This window comes from Cervus canadensis, chromosome 5 (assembly GCF_019320065.1).
Source record: "Cervus canadensis isolate Bull #8, Minnesota chromosome 5, ASM1932006v1, whole genome shotgun sequence".
NCBI classification, from domain to species: Eukaryota; Metazoa; Chordata; class Mammalia; order Artiodactyla; family Cervidae; genus Cervus; species Cervus canadensis.
The window spans coordinates 71,699,314-71,716,055 of NC_057390.1; the positions used below are offsets into that span (position 1 = coordinate 71,699,314).

The 16,742-nt window shown below is 49.8% G+C and overlaps 1 protein-coding gene across 3 annotated transcripts in view; it reads right to left on the reverse strand.

The window, feature by feature from the left end:
- The window catches only part of KLHL29 (kelch like family member 29), a 326,642-nt gene that overhangs the window by 282,415 nt on the left and 27,485 nt on the right, over positions 1–16,742 (reverse strand). The gene's annotated exons all lie outside the window — the stretch shown is intronic.

Genomic DNA, 16,742 nt, shown 5'->3' on the forward strand with positions numbered 1-16,742 from the left:
TGTAGATTTCTTTTAAAGAACATGCACTATACCATGTAGCAGCTGAAAGTGATGTTTGTGAAGCCGAATGGCAACATAGGGGAATGCTCTCAGAATGAGGAGGGCAATCGGGACACAGAAACAGGTCTGCACAGGGAGGCAGTATAGACCAGCAGGGTGGTTCTCAAAAGTGTGGTTCCCAGGCCAGCAGCATCAGCATCACCTGGGGGTTTATCACGAATGCAGACTCTGAGGTCCAGACCTACCGAATCAGGAACTCTGGAGCTGGGCCCAGCAAGCTGGTGCTTTTCATGCAGGTGACATATGAGGACCATTGTGCTTGGGGAAGGAGGGGAGGTTCTGGGGTCACACACAGGGAGGGGTTCAAATCCCAGCCCAGCAGCTAAATACTTTCAGCAACCCATTCAAGCTCCAGTCACTTTCTCTGCCATAAAGTGGGGTCCATTAACCCCTAACCAGCAGAAGTGCTGCGAAGATTCAACTCATTGATATATGTAAAGTCCCAGTTCAGTGTCATGCATGAAAAAATATACACATCTGAAAAATTAAGAAGGAAATTTACAAAATGATAGTGGTGGCTGTTGGGGAAGTGGTATGTAGGTGACTTCCCTTCCCCTCATCTCCAGTCTCTAAACTTTTGGTAGGGCAGTTATGTGAGTTATAAAGCCAAAGAGAAATATTTATATGGCACAGTGAGAACCCACTTTATCCTTCGGGGTTGAACGGTGGTTGACATGGTTGACATGGCAAAGAGCACGGGGCAGCTGCATTCTGCAGCCCCTCCCTGGACACATGGCTGCCCAGCCCCCTGCCCTTATGCCCACCAGCAACCACTGCTTCACAGAAGGGACTCACATGAAGAGGACAGACCTTGAGCTCATTGGTGAGGGATCAGGACCCAGTTGAACACATATGCACACATGTGTTCATGTGTGCACATGTCCAAGTACAGGCTTGTGTTGGTGAGAAGCAAATGTTTATAACCAGAACTCAGAGCTGGTCATTCATTCCAAGCCCCCGCCTTGGGCATGTGGGGAAGCTGAGGCCCAGAGAGAAGGCACTTGCTCATCTGAGGTTAAACCCTGAGTTAGTAGGAGTCAGGAAGGGAGCCCAGAGCCCAGCTTCACTTTAGCCTGGGCTGAGATAGGAAGCCCAGAACTTTCCAGGGGTTGTCTAGGAAGGTGCCTTAAAGAGAAAGACTATGGCATTTGGACAGCGAATATCATATCAGAGAAGTATTTGGAGGCCCAGATGGTTCTATTGGGGGAGCTAAAGTCGTCAGATCCCTCCTTCCATCTTGTGAAATCTCAAGGTGTGCTGAGCCGCGATTACGCCCCTGGGATTTAGACACGAGAGAAAGGCCCTTCTTTACAACTCAGCCCTGCGTTCCTGTTTGACACGTTTCAGTCGCTTACACCGAGGATCAACCCCAAGTCAGCCCAGGTGACACAACATGATACACGTGAGAGGCCTGGGGGCAGAATGGGTTCCCCTTCTTGACCCAAAGATAATATAACCCAGATGCACCCTGGCCACTGTGGCTGCACACAGCGGATGTGTGCTCACTGTTGGCATGGGCAGGTAAGAGACGAGACACAGACACCCTCATAAAGTCAGACAGGTTAAAGTGATTACAGAGAATGAGGAATGCAAGTCGGCTAAAACTAGTAAAACCCTAAGCCCATATCAGACCGTAAGCATCTCAGAAACATTTCTAGGGGAGCGTGGGCCTCAGACTCCCAAACCTCACATGCAGGGGACAGACACAGCGACCTGTCCAGGAGTCACTGCTCCCCTCCACTTGTGCCCATGCAGGGTTCTACAGGTGGCCCAGGGAGGCATCGCCTCTTGTAGCCAAAGCCCCAAGCCCTGTTCCCTCTACATGGCTCGTGGTGGGTGAGGCAGGTGTTCCGTCATTAATCCATTAGCAGCAACAGCCTGCAATGCTCCATCATGGTGTGACATATTTCAACACCAATCATGAGACGAACTTGCAAGCATGCTGATGGCTCATCAAAGCTCCAGACGGGGATACAGTCTGACACGCTTGTTAATGGCATTCTCTATTAAACTAGAGCTGCCCAGGTATAAAATAGCTGCCCAGGTAGGAACCTCCATGAGCCCAGGAAGATGGGCAGACAGTCAGCTGATGGGCTCCCAACACCGCTTTACCTAACTACAACATGCCAGAATATTCCTTCTGAACAGCTTTCTGTGTTTAAAAATATGTCACAGAACTGACATCAAGGACCTCGCTCATGAACCAACAGGATTTTACATTTTCATCTTTAAATACTTCCCAGTAGGTGAATTACCTAAATTAGTCAATAATAGAACCCCAAATGACTATGTTTAGCCAATTGAGTGTGATACCAAAATGCGTGACCACATGAGCCATCTCTCTTCAAAGACATTGTAACGTGACAGCCTGTAGGCACTGAAGGGTCGCAATTTTGCTGTGATGGTGGAACGCTGCAGCTGAAGGTTACAAACTCACAAACGTGTGCGGACATGCAGAAACCGCCGCCCTCTGCGCCTAACGCAGAACCCAAAGTTACTGTTAATACCTAGAATGTTTAAAAATGTTATTTCCACCAATGTCAATTTTTCTTCGGGACACTTCATTCAGAGCATGACTTCCCACTGCAATAGACTTGGCTGGCAACTCAGGTTAAAGAAGTCATTCTGTAAAGAGTGATTTCTGACACATTCATTCATTTCCTGTGATCATGGCCATATTGTGAAGTGCATCTCCATTTTCATGTAAACACAGAACGCTGTAAAAATACTCAGCCTAGAATCAACTGGATGTACCATTCTTCTTAGAAGAGGCTCTTGCATGATTATCCTGTTGTGTAATTAGCTGGGGCTTTCTTGGGAAATGTCTGGCGCAAGTGGTAAAGAACCTGTCTGCCAATGCAGGAGACATAAAAGATGTGGGTTCAATCCCTGGGTCAGGAGGAGGACATGGCAACCCACTCCAGTATTCTTGCCTGAAGAATTCCATGAACAGAAGAGTCTGGCAGGCTACAGTCCATAGGGTCGCAAAGAGTCAGACATGACTGACGTGACTTAGCACACACATTTCTTGGGAAGTTTTGGGGGATCTTGAGCTTCAATGAGGTCCTCAGGAAAGAGAGTAGAGACATTTGGAGGTGCCTCTGGTGGTCACCTGGCTCGTGAAAAGCGAGGTCAAGAGGCCTGGGCATCATTAAGTGAATTGCTGAACATCTCAAGTCTGTATCACTCTGTAAAAGAGTGACAGTACTTTTCTGTAGAACAGAAAAAGAGCTTGGAAAGAGATGTGCTTTTTGAATGACACATGTGGTCCTTATAGATAGAGGTGAAATTCCACTGCCCCTCCTGCGTGCCTCACCCCTGTCCCAAACTGCATGGCCCCTACTAGAACACAGAAGCTTCCAGAAGAGCTGTCAGCTGTAACTGGGCCCAGCTGCTCAATGAGATCTTGGCACAAAGAGCTGGCAGCCCTGCCCTTTGCTGCCTGGTCATTGCTCCAAGCGCTGCATTTGGTTCTCGGGCTGTGCTTTTCATGGATGTGGACAAACTGCAGCCCATTTAGAGATGCGTGAGCACGATGCTAAGAGGGTGTGAAACGTCCCCATGAAGAGCAAGAGATGGAGACATTATTGCTGCCTTGGTGTTTATCTGCAGCCATGGGGAGGATGTGGTCACCATCTGCGCCTGTCCTGTGGCCGGTGAGCCAGGTGCCCTCTGGGTGATCCCAAGGGGCAGAAAGAACTGGAAGTGGAAGGAAAGAGCTTGAGGGCACCAGGCTGTGCCCAGAGGGATCACAGCACTCCTGCCCCTGGGAGGACACCAGCAGCGACTGGAAAGTCACTCGGCAGGGCAGCCCTCGGGGAGCTCTTGAGTCAATGATTCTATAAATAACAGTACCTGGGATTGATACGTTTGAAGATGGGCTGTGGCAGGTCAACCAACTGGAATAGATACAAATAAATGTTCCCGCAGGATGGGTCACAAAATACCTACGGAGCCCCGACCACAGTAGATGGTTTCTTCGTTGCTTGAGGTAATCATCTGTCCCAAAACTTTGCGTTTTTCCCAGTGGTTGCCGCCTCCCGAAACCCTGATGTCCTCCTGCACAAGAGCCTTTCCCCATGACCCTGAGGCCATCTCCCAGGGCGCAGAGACGGTGCGGTCCTCCTGTGATCAGCATCTTTGAAATGGCACATCCTCTTGAACTAGATCACTCTTGAAGATTCCCTGGAAAAATACACTCACGAGACCCTCCTGGGCCACCAGGAAGCTGTGTGTCAGCCTCCTCCCATCTCTGGAGCTCGATGTGGCCCCTCTACAGAAAGAGAACTGGTCTGCAGGGCCAGCGTCCTGTGGTCCTTCCAGCTCTCACAAATGGTGCAGGGCACGGAATCCTGCCTCCCTGCTATCCTCCTGCCAAGTCACCTGACAGCCGGTTCTTGGAAATGATGTCACCTGCACCCTGTCCACCCAGTCTAATCTACAGCAGGCCGGCAAAGCAGCTTAGCTGGGGATTAGCCTCGGGGTGCACCTCCCGGGGCTGCTGTTTGGGGAGATATGCACTTCCTCGGTGGCTGTGGGAACAGGGTTGGGTCCCACTGCCTCCTGGGGTTTCGATCTTTGAAGGATGTACTTTTCATTGCGACTTAGTTTCAGGAAACAAGAGGTCAAGGTAACATTGATAAGTGTCCTCACCTCTGACTAGGCTTTGGAATTTGCAGTGGGCATGGTCACTGGCGGGTGGGGGGGTGACAGGGGTCTTTGCCAGTGCCCAAGCTGAAGCTGCAGGCTGGCTGCTCCGGGCGAGGCTGGCCCCTCCTTATCTTCAGCACCGCAGCTCGCCTTGCTTCCTTCCTACCAGCTCGCTACTGTGAGTTCCTGGGTTTTGTGTCTTTAGATTGACATTTGTAATCCCATTTTTGACTAATGAACTCCATTCATGGTAATCTATAATTTCACAAGCCCTCTACAATTAAAAAAAATCATTTTATCATTTTTGCATGGCTTACGGTAAAAAAAATTTTGGTTAAATATTTTATATGGTATATTATTCAAATATTATATTAAATGAGCATTAAATGACAATTTTTAATAGTGTTCATTATATCTAAGGACACATTTTAACGTTTTTCCATTTAACAAGTTATACCCAACATTTCAGTTATTTGAAATTAGTTGTGCAAGGAGAGACTGATTTGTTGACAAATAAAACACAACATTTTGGTTCTGAGACCAACACATATTTGAAACATAATTGAAACTTAATTATATGCACTAGCTTCAAAAATAGATAAAAAACCATGTTTTGTGACCTGATCTTTAGAATTCTTGCCTTTTGAGCTTAAGAAAAATCAACTGCATTATTTTTACAATGTTCACATGTTATCTAAATGACAAGATAAAGCAGGATTCAGAGAGAGATTTGTAAGTTCTTCAAAATAACACATTGCCGGTAATATTTTTTCCAGTCAATAACAAGACAAGCTAGTGAAATTTTCTCTGTATATTCTAAGGACCCCCATCCTTTTCTGTCCCTTCATTTGACATACTAAAGACATTCAGAAGACCTAATTTAAGGACTTGGATCAGATGATCACAGCTTGTGAAACTGGAAAAAATGACTGAGGCAAATTTGCAGAACTATCATTCTTAGGCTTCTCATCAGCTTGGGGGTGGTTTAATATAAATATTCTTTATGTTTTCTGTCTTTGCCACTTTTTATAGCCACGCTTTGGTTATAAATGAAATCATATATGACAAATAAAAAAACAACTCAGGGAGATTTAGGGAAGAATGGTTACATGTATATGTATGGCTGAGTCTCTTTGCTGTTCGCCTGAAACTACCACAACATTGTCAATCGGCTATACCCCAACACAAAATGCTTTCGGTGTCAAAAAAAATTAATAAAAAGCATACAGCAGTCAAATTGATCCAAGTGATAAGACATTTGGTGAATGAGAAATGAGCATGATCGCCCGATCTTTGCTAGCCATGCATTCTCACATGATACACACATAGGCACGCATGCATGTACACACAGGCACACACATTCAGAGGTCCCCAGAGGTCCATTTCAGGGAAAATTATCTAAGTAGTCATTTACAGAGTAAAAACATATACATATGATTTGAAACAGATGCATTTGCCACTGCAGTGACAGCAGACCCCTGTTCTAGCACTTGCTCTAGGAGTATTGGCTCTACCCATCCTTAGTTGGAGGAGTAGGGGTGGTGCTTTATCACAAGGAAAATCATCGTATATTAACGCATATATGTGGAATATAGAAAAATGGTACAGAGGAACCTATCTGCAGGGCAGGAATAGAGATTGCAGATGTAGGGAACAGACATGTGGACGCAGAGGGGGATGGAGAGGGTGGGATGAATTGGGAGGGTACACTACTTTATGCACTACTTTGTGTAAAATGGGCTTCCCAGGTGGCACTAGTGGTTAAAGAACCCGCCTGCCAATGAAAGAGACATAAGAGATGCAGGTTCAATCCCTGGGCTGGGAAGACCCCCTGAGGAGGGCATGGCAACCTACTCCAGTATTCTTGCCTGGAGAATCCTATGGTCAGAGAGGAGCCTGGTGGGCTACAGTCTGTGGGGTCACAAAGAGTCAAACATGACTGAAGCAACTTAACACACATGCACGCATGTATAAAATAGCTAGCTAGTGGTAAGCTGCTATATAACACAGGGAGCCCAGCCTGGGGCTCTGTGATGACCTAGAGGGATGGGATGGGGGTGGGAGGGAGGTTCAATAGAGAGGGGATATATGCATACTGATAGCTGATTCACTTTGTTGTATAGGAGAAACTAACACAACATTGTAAAGCAATTATACCCCAATTAAAAAAAAAAAAGTAGCCAGAGTGACAACAACTGTCCTGTGGGGAGCTGTGTGTGAAGGGGACAGCAAGTCAGGCCCTTGGGGTGAAGGTGGATGGCTGAGAGGCAGGTGAGTGAGGAGAAAGGGCCTGTCAGTAAAGACGCGAGGTGCAGTGGTGGGGAGGGGAGAGTCTGAGCAGTGGTCTGGTTGGGAAACTTCCAGGAGGTTAGAGGCTCCAAACAGGATCTGGAGAATGTACCTTGGGGGTGTGAACACGGGATGCCATGTAGAGCTTTCGAGGAAACCTGTAACAAACCTCGGCATTATTCTCCAGGAAGAAGGACACTGCTATGGTTTCACACACACACACACACACATCCCCCCTGGAGCCTGGGCCACGGGCAGGAGTGGGCAGAGCTATACTTGGTCTACCTGCCTGGGAAAGTCCGGATTGGAACAAGAGCTCAGATGGTGGCCCTGAGCACAAGCCATGGCCCAGGGGGATAAGAGACTCTGACAGACCCACCAGGCCACGAGGGAATCAGACACTCCAGAAGTCTTGGAGGCCATTTCCCTACAAGGGAAATGTGAGTCCAGAGTTCTTCAGGTGGTCGGGAAATTTGAGAGGCAAAAGCATTGAGTCTGCAGTTGCTTGAGAAATTCTCAAGGAGGGTTTGTATGCAAGGGCCAGCAGACCCCTGGAGGGCCTCCAGGAGGGCAGAAGGAGCCCCTTCTGTGAAGGGAAGTGACTCCAGGCTTGGGGAGCTGTAGCCAGGGGAGCCCATCGGTGAGGTGACCACACGGACAAACACCACCTGGGCAGCAGGCCCGGGAAGAGGCCCGCCCACCCCAGCCCGAATGGCATTTTAGGAGACTCACAGGTTTTTACACCCCTAGAGAGAAGAGAAACAAGAAGCAGGTGGGCAAAAACCACTTTCCAGGATGTCAGCAGCTTCTCTGGGGACCACCTGAGGACCCCAGTCAGACCAGTAGCTTAGCCAGGGCCAGCGGCCTGGGCTGAGGGGTGATGGAGTCCAGCCCTCTGCACACACCCTGAAACCCCCTGCCCTGGATGATGCCAGAACAACGTGTCAGTAACACCCCAAGAAAGGCCACTCATGACTCCCAAACACACCTCCAAAGGACGTTCTCACCGGTTTCCCGCACATCTTTCCATCGGCAGAACTATTCCAGCTCAGGGTGGTGCCTTCTTGAGTCCTCTCCAGGTCCCTGCCCGGTCTTTAGCACCGGCACCACCAGCCAGGCACTGGGAAGGGTGATGCTCATCAAAGGTTCACACTCACTCCCAGGTGAGCCTGCAGGACCACCGGGCTCCTGTGGCCTCGCTGGGCACCAGCCAGGGCTCTGGCACAGCCTCTGTGTGTCAGAGGCCAGCCCCTGGGTCCCAAGAGGTGACCCTGCCAGGCCCATTCATAGGCTGCTTCACTTGAATGACTCGAGTTTTTCATTTTCTAAGAAACAGGGACATAAATGGCTTGTTGGCATTTTACCGATAGAGGTGTGGGCGAGTGACTGGATCCCTCAGACTTGGTGCTGAACGGGAAATCGGAGGCTCTGAGAGGGAGTGCAGCGTCATCTGCCTTTGTGTGTGCACACACACTCTCACATCCAGACACACAGATGGACACAGACACACACAGACATACACACTCCCACACCAAACACAGACACACAGACATACATGCTCAAACACAGCTCCCAGTGCAGATATATACTCCTGCACTCAGATACACAGAGACAGTCACAGAGACACACACACTCATACAGAGAAACACACAGAAACACAGAGACACACTCACAGAGACACACATGAACAGAGACATATGCTCATACAGAGAAACACACAGACACACTCACAGAGACACACAGACACACAGACACACATGCTCAAACACAGCTCCCAGTGCAGGTATACACTCCTGCACTCAGACACACAGAGACAGTCACAGAGATACACACAGTCATGCAGAGAAACCTACAGAAACACAGAGACACACTCACACAGAGACACACTCACAGAGACATGCAGTCATAGAGACAACAACACAGAGAAAGAGATACACACACACACACTCATACAGAGCGATACACGCTCATACACCAAACACATACACACAGACACACATGCTCATACACAGAGATATACACTCATGCACTCAGACACACAGAGACACACTCTCATACAGAGAAACACAGACACGCTCACAGAAACACCAACACACACAGACACATTCACAGAAACACCAACACACACAGACACACACAGACACACTCACACACAGAGAGACACACACTGGCACGCCAAACACAGACACACACGCTCATACACAGAGATATACACTCCTGCACTCAGACACACAGAGACACGCACACTCATACAGAGAAACACAGAGACACACTCACAGAGACATACACACAGACACACTCACAGAGACACTCACACACAGATGTACAGACACACACACACACTCAGGTATAACTCTCTTCCTGACGTTAGGACAAGCAGAAGAGATTTTGCACTGGAAACCCTGGGCTTCCTCCCTCAGCGAGAAGACATTAGGCCAGGGACAAGGAGAGGCCGAGACCGCCAGGAACCCAACCTCTGTTCAGCACATCCCCCACGTGAGCCTGGCCGGCGCCCTGCCTCCTCAGTGCTGACCCGACCGTTTAACCCGGGGAGGCGCAGACACACCGTGGGCAGTGGGCTAAGCAGAGATCACCACAACATGGGCACCCAGAGATGCCACAAGGCGGGCTCCAACCATCGGCCCTCAGAGCCGAGGGCTCAGGATGGGAAGAATGTGGGACGGGGGCCACGGGGTGGAATTGAACCTGGGCTGCATCACCGCAGCTTTCGGAGCCTCAGTTTCTGTCTGTAAAAGGGAAGGCAGCTCCCAGAAGGCTGTGGTGAGCAGTGAGCTAAGGGAGGGAGTGTCGCTAAAAGCATCAGGATTGGCCCTGCCTCTGCAGAGTCTCTGTCAACTGGAGAAGAGAAGGAGGGACCCAGAGGGGCCTCTGCAGGGCCTGGGGTCTGTGCTGGGATGTGAAGTTTGGGTAGGGAGGGCTTCAGCAGGACTGGCAACACACTCCAGTATTCAAGCCTGGGAAATCCCACGGACAGTGGAGCCCGGCGGGCTACAGCCCGAGGAGTCGCAAAGAGTCAGACATGACTCAGTGACTAAACAACAGCCACAAATGGGTGTATACATGCCCTCAGGGCCCCAGGGTGCTCTGTTACAATGCTCTCCTGCCCAGAGCTCCTCTGAGGGATGTGACCCCAGCAGGGCCATTCCTGGCAGGATGGTGACACAGTTGGGACTAGAGGTGGGCCCTTGCCCAAAGGCAGTCCACACTCAGTCCAGCAGGTGCTTTGTGAGACAGCCCAATGGGGGCAATGCCAATTAGCTAAGCCCCCTGGAATGTCATTCCTTTGGAATTCTCACCAGAAAGCCAGCACGATGCACCACCTGATTGCAGGGAGGAAAAGAAGAAAGACAGGAGGGAAAAGCCCGGGCCTGGGCGGGCAGCCGTTACTGGGGGCAGAGATGGGATGAAGATGTGTGGACACCCTCGCCGGTGGGGAGCACATAGCCCGGCCACCTGGTCCTTGGAGCCAGCGGCCCTCAGTTCCCGTGGGGTTCTGCCACCCTGCAGGGAGCCTCCGACCCTTGTAGCCCGAAGGGTGAGAGGCAATGACAATGCAGTCAGTTTCAGGGCAGCAAAGAAGGCAGGGAGAATGGGGATGGAGAGGAGAGCAAAATGTTGGGGACAGCCTTGACAGCTGAGGAGGGAGTGGTTGTTTGACAGATGAGGGCAGTCCACGAGGGTCAACAGGCAGGGTGGATGGTAGGGGGAGAGCTGATCAGAGCTGGCGGCCTCCTCGAGGTGACGGGCCCAGCTTGTCCTGGTGGCGGACCAGGGAGAACGGCCCCATGGAGGCGACGGCTACCACGTGCTTCCAGACAGGCCCTCATCCCTGGTGGGTCACCACCGGTGGCCTGAACTTCTTGTTACGTCCGTGTTCCATGGGTGAACACACGGGGGAGTGCTGACCTCGCCTCTGTGATGTGTTAAGGGGGAGGCCCCTGAGGCTGAGAGAGGAGAAGGCAGTCATGCCGTCACCCAGCCGGTCCAGAGCCGCCGGGACGGGAGCCCAGTCCTGGGATGACAGACCGGCCCTATGTCCTTCCTGGGAGCTGCCTTGACCCTGCCCGAAGGTGCAGCCTCGGGTGCCAAATGAAAACCGGACTCCTCATTAAAGCCCTGGGTGTCCCAAAGACTAATTCTGCTCATCGTTTTCAAGGGAAAGGGCAATTAAAAATCTATTCTGAACAGAAGGAAGACATATTTTTAGAATGAAATTGAGAAGATGCCCTGAAAATAACATAAACCGTCCGAATCCAGTGATTAAAAGGCGATAAATCAGCTGCCCTGCTCTGAGTAGTCCTTCTAGTCGGCCATTCCCTGGGTGTGCAGGAAGGATGGCCCTGGGGTCCCCCGGGGACACTGCCAGCCCCCTCACACTCATGCCCAGAGCTGGCACAGTGAGCGAGGGTCGGGGAGGGGGGCCTACTACCACAAGGTCACGTGGTCACACTGGTGGCAAAGATCCAGCCAGGTTCCCCCAGAAAGTGTGCGTGAACAGACCACCCTACAGTTCATGCTGTGGCGGTTCCCACCCCAACCAGGTCCCACCAGGCCACGGGAGCACCTAGGAGGATGGGGCTTCTTCACCCGGCCTCTACATTCACTGACCCTAGATGTGGCAAAAAGTAATGGGAGAGAAATGGAGAAGAAAAAGAGTGAGATGGTTCTGAGCTGGCTGGAAGGTCCAGCCAGTATCAGCAGGGTTCAAAACTTCAAGTCACAAATTCAACTTCTTCTCTTCTTTGAGGGGTGAACAATACTGGCCTGGGAATCTAGAAGCCTGGTTTCTTCTGGCGCGATGCATTTTAACTTAGTCAGTGGGACAGTTAACCACTAGTAGAACTGCTGGTGCTGATGCCTATGTGCTCAGTGGTGTCTGACTCTTTGTGACCCCATGGACTGTAGCCCACCAGGCTCCTCTGTCCATGGGGTTTTCCAGGCCAGAATACTGGAGTGGGTTGCCACTTCCTCCTCCAGGAGATCTTCCTGAATTAGGGATTGAACCCACATCTCCTGCATCATCTGCATTGTAGTGGTATCTTCTCTTTACCACTTGAGCTGTTGGGGAAGCCCAGTAGAACTAGTATGACTACAGCTTTAGACTCTAAGAAATATTGCTGGGGAATATGACAAAGCAGGAGGCAAAGACGGAAACACCTTAGCAGGAGAGAAGAAAACCTATTCATGACACAACTACTCCTTTACACTGAAAAGTATCATCAGGCACCTTTGGGAGCCAATGTTACAACGAGTCAGACGTCACACGGTACCAAGGACAATCCAAAGGGGATAAATATTTATTAAACTCACATCATGAGTCAAGCACAGTGTATTACATTCTTTCTCTTTGAATCCTCACAATAATCCCTAAGGGGAAGGTACGGTTATCCCGCCTCACAGCTGAAACCGCAGAGACGCGGAGGGTGAAGCTGCTAACAAAGTAAATGAACAACAGTGAAGGTGTCCGTGATGGGACCGCAGCTGCTGGAGGCCAGCTTCACCCGCCACCCCACACTGGTTACTGTTTAGCACAGGCTGAAATCTAGTCAACAAAGAAAGTTCCTGTGTCAGCAACAGTCTGTGGAGGAGAAAGTGAACATTAACAAATGCCTGATTACTGTAAACTAGCTCAGAAATGCCAGGGCACTAAATCATGCTGAAGGCTAACATTTCCAAACCATGGCATTCCATCTGCTTCCTGCACTGTCCCCCTGCAGGCCACAAGTTGGCTGGAAGGGACAGGAGGGAGACAGGATGTGCCCCCGGACATGATGGGGGAGCACCAGCCTTGGGACATGTCCTCCCAGGAGCCCGTGTCCATTCCATCCCATATAGGGTGGATGGCCACGGAGATCCAGAGGGAAGAGATTTCAGAGTGGAGTTGGGGAGAGAGGCTGGGGTCCGTTTCAGAAGGTGGCAGTGTGAGAGGTCCAGGGCAGACGATTCCCAGTGAGATGATTTTACAGACCTTATGGTCAGCTGTGGGGTCTGTACTGAAGATGTGGATTTGGGAAACATTGTGTTTGGCAGTTTAGAATATGACTCAAGGAGACCATACAGTGTGAGGAAAAGAACAAAGATAGAGCCCTTGAAGGGCTGGGGGAGTGAACCTGGCAGGGAGGGTCACTGTGTGCACGGCTGGCCATGGACTGTCACTCGCGACTCCTAAGAGGCCACAGTGGATGAAACAGCAGCCTCTCAGGAAGAGTTCCAGTAAATGGATGGCTCTCTGCAGCATTACTGATGGAGAGATTAGGACACCCCAAAGGACACTGGGCCATGAACCTCACAGGCAGCAGAGGACTGTAGTCCCTCCAACCCAGAACTATAACTCTATGCAGCATCCCTTTTATTTGCAGGAATAGAGCCTGGACTTCCTTCTGGGCTCTGCCTCCAACTCACTGGCCAGGTGACCTTGGCTGGCCCTTTGCCTTTCTGCCAAACGAGGAAATGGAGGCATGTACCTGAAGAGGACAACACAACCTGTCCTGTCCATCATCCTGGCAAGGGCTAGAGAAGGAGAGAGAAGGAGACAAAGGGAGAGGATGCTCACAGTCCCCAAACACCAAATCCCCGAATCAGGGGGTGTTTGGGTTGCTCTCGCTGTGTTGCCAGTGGTGGGACTCTGTGGGGTTAGGGCTTCTGAACCTGGGCTCCTTCTGTGTTTGGAACACAACAGCTTCCTTCCAGCCTACGGGTGTTAGCAGAGAAGAAAGAAACGAGGGTTAAGGATGTCCCCAGGCACCTGTTATTGTGACGGTGAACCTCCAATGGGTACACAGATTCTCAGGGGTCCTGGGTTACTTTGGATCTTTCTCTAGAAAGCTGTTCTGGTCACTTTCAACCCAATAGTATTTACCAATTCCATGTTGGCGGCCAGCTATGCACTCTATCCATGTTTTCTTATTCGCTGCTCACCACAATCCTTCAAAGTGAGGATTATGATCTTTTATTGTACATATAAAAAGTGGGGCCTGAGAAATCTGATGCCACTCACATGAGCCCTGGGATTTGGACCCAGGCTGTCTGGCGCCCAAGTGCTTCATCTAAACCTGTAGTTCCCAGTCTTTCGGGTTTCATGGGCTACTGAGCTTCCAAAACATTTGGGGACAAATAATAGGTTGCCAACTTCATATCAAGCCAATTAACAGTACTTTAAATAGCAAACAAACGAATCACCTTCACCTCACAAAAGAAAGACCAGTTTTACCAAACGTATGCATGAGCAGACAGGTACACACACTCAAGGAGGGAAGAGACACAGAAGACACTCCCGTCATTCTGTCTGGTGCTCTACTTGAACCCCTTCCTAAAGAGACAAAACTCACCTCCTACTAACGAAGCTGAAAATGGTGAGCACACTGACCTCTCTTTGTCTGCCAATCAGACTCTTAAAAACATCCACTTTTAACCAGAAGCCAGTGAGGCAAAGAAGTGGGGATGGTGCAGAATTAGGGCAGTAGCCACGCTCATCATTCGGAGCTGGCAGTACCGGGGGCATCAACTAGAGGTCTGATCCGAAGCCGGGATCCTTGCTGGGTCAGACCTGGGCATGGGTGGTTGTCATTCCTGGTCATGTGGCCTCTGAACCGGGTTCTCCACCCTCCTGGAGACTCAGCTGCCTCATATCCTTTTAATAAATTCCTTTTCTGCTTCAATTAGCCAGAATTGGTATCTGTTGCTGCTTGGACTTTTTTGAAATTAAGGATGTTACTCCTGACACTTCTGAAATATTGTTTTCAAAATTTTCATAAAAAGATCACACAAATAACTAGTCACAAAGCAAGATGTCAAAGAGCACACTGCCTTTGTTTTCTGTTAGCAGTTTCATGGTTTTGCGTCTTACATTTAAGTCTTTAATCCATTTAAAAGTTATTTTTTTTAACTGATGAATAGCTGATTTACAATGTTGTGTTAGTTTGAGGTATACAGCAAAGTGATTCAGTTATACGTACATATATAAATATATGAAAGTGAAAATCGCTCAGTCCTGTCCTGCTCTTTGTGACCCCATGGACTGTAGCCCATGAGACTCCTCTGTTTATGGGATTCTCCAGGCAGGAATACTGGAGTAGGTTGTCATTTGCTTCTCCAGGGGATCCTTCCGACCAGGGATCGAACCTGGGTCTCCTGCATTGCAGGCAGATTCTTTATCATCTGAGCCACCAGGGAATACACACACACATATATATTCTTTTTCATATTCTCTTCCCTTATAGTTTACTACAAAATATTGAGTGTAATTCCGGGTGCTATATAGTAGGTCCTTGTTGGTTATCTATTTTATCTATGCATGTGTGCCCAGTTGCTTCAAAGTACAACACTTTGTGACCCCATAGACTGTAGCCCACCAGGCTTCTCTGTCCACAGAATTTTTCAGGCAAAAATATTGAGTGTGTTGCCGTTTCTTCCTCCAAGGGATCTTCCTGACCCAGGGATCAAACCGGAGTCTCCTGAATTGCAGGCAGATTCTTTACTGCTGAGTCACCAGGAAAGCCCCGTTTTATACATAGGAATGTGTATATGTAATCCCAAGAAAGTGAAAAGTGAAAGTGTTAGCCATTATGTCATGTCCAACTCTTGGTCACCTCATGGACTGTAGCCCACCAGGCTCCTCTGTCCATGGAATTCTCCAGGTAGGAATACTGGGTTGCCATGTCCTTCCCCAGGGGATCTTCCCAACCCAGGGATTCAACCCAGATCTCCTGCATTGCAGGCAGACTCTTTACTGTCTGAACCACCAGGGAAAGTGAAAAGTGAGAGTGAAAGTCACTCAGTCATGTCTGAACATTTGTGACCCCACAGACTATACAGTCCATGGAATTCTCCAGGCCAGAATACAGGAGTGGGTAGCCTTTCCCTTCTCCAGGGGATCTTCCCAACCCAGGGATCAAGCCCAGGTCTTCTGCATTGCAGGTGGATTCTTTACCAGCTGAGCCACAAGGGAAGCCCAGTTACTGCCTGAGCCACCAGGGAAGCCAATCCCAAACTTCTAATTTATCCCTCTACTTGGACTCTTGATTAAGAGAACACAATCTTAGAACAAAGGACAACATTTTAAATGGAGTGCATTTAGCTCCACGAAAGGCTCACTCCACAGTGTCTGTGTTCTCGTTCTGCTGCAGACCTGTCTGTGATAGGCAAGAGGGACCTCTAGACTGGCGTTTTGGACTGCACTATTCTGCGTGCCCACCCTTCCTCAAGCGGTCATACATGAGGACCAGGAGCCCTATAATGGTCACTCTGTGGTTGCGGCATCACCAGTGTGTCCCCACTGCCCACAGGCAAAGGTCACAACTGACCTCTCCAGCCCCATCTCCCCCTCTCCTGCTGAGAGGGGATGTTCCCCCAGAGATGCTGAGATGGTTTCCACGCAGCCCGTAGGAGACAGTCAGCATATCCCCACTTCTCCACTCTACTCATACTGCAGTCTGCTCCCCACCCTTTGTTTTCTGCTTTTAAAAGTTCTGCTCATCTTTCCAGCCCTCCTGCAGCCAGGCTTCCCGGCCCTTGGAGATCTTTCCTCCTCCCACGGTCTTACAGTTTCACTCTCTGTTAATTTCTTGCTTTTTAAGATTTTCTTTCAAAGAGAGGGCTGGGACATTGCCTTCTCCCACAGCATCCCCTCCAGAGCTGCCCACCCTCCAGCGCAGTGTCTCCCTGCATCCTCCAGGCTGGGGGGCTATCTGGCAACTCTGCTAGTTCCTTTGAGACCCACTTTG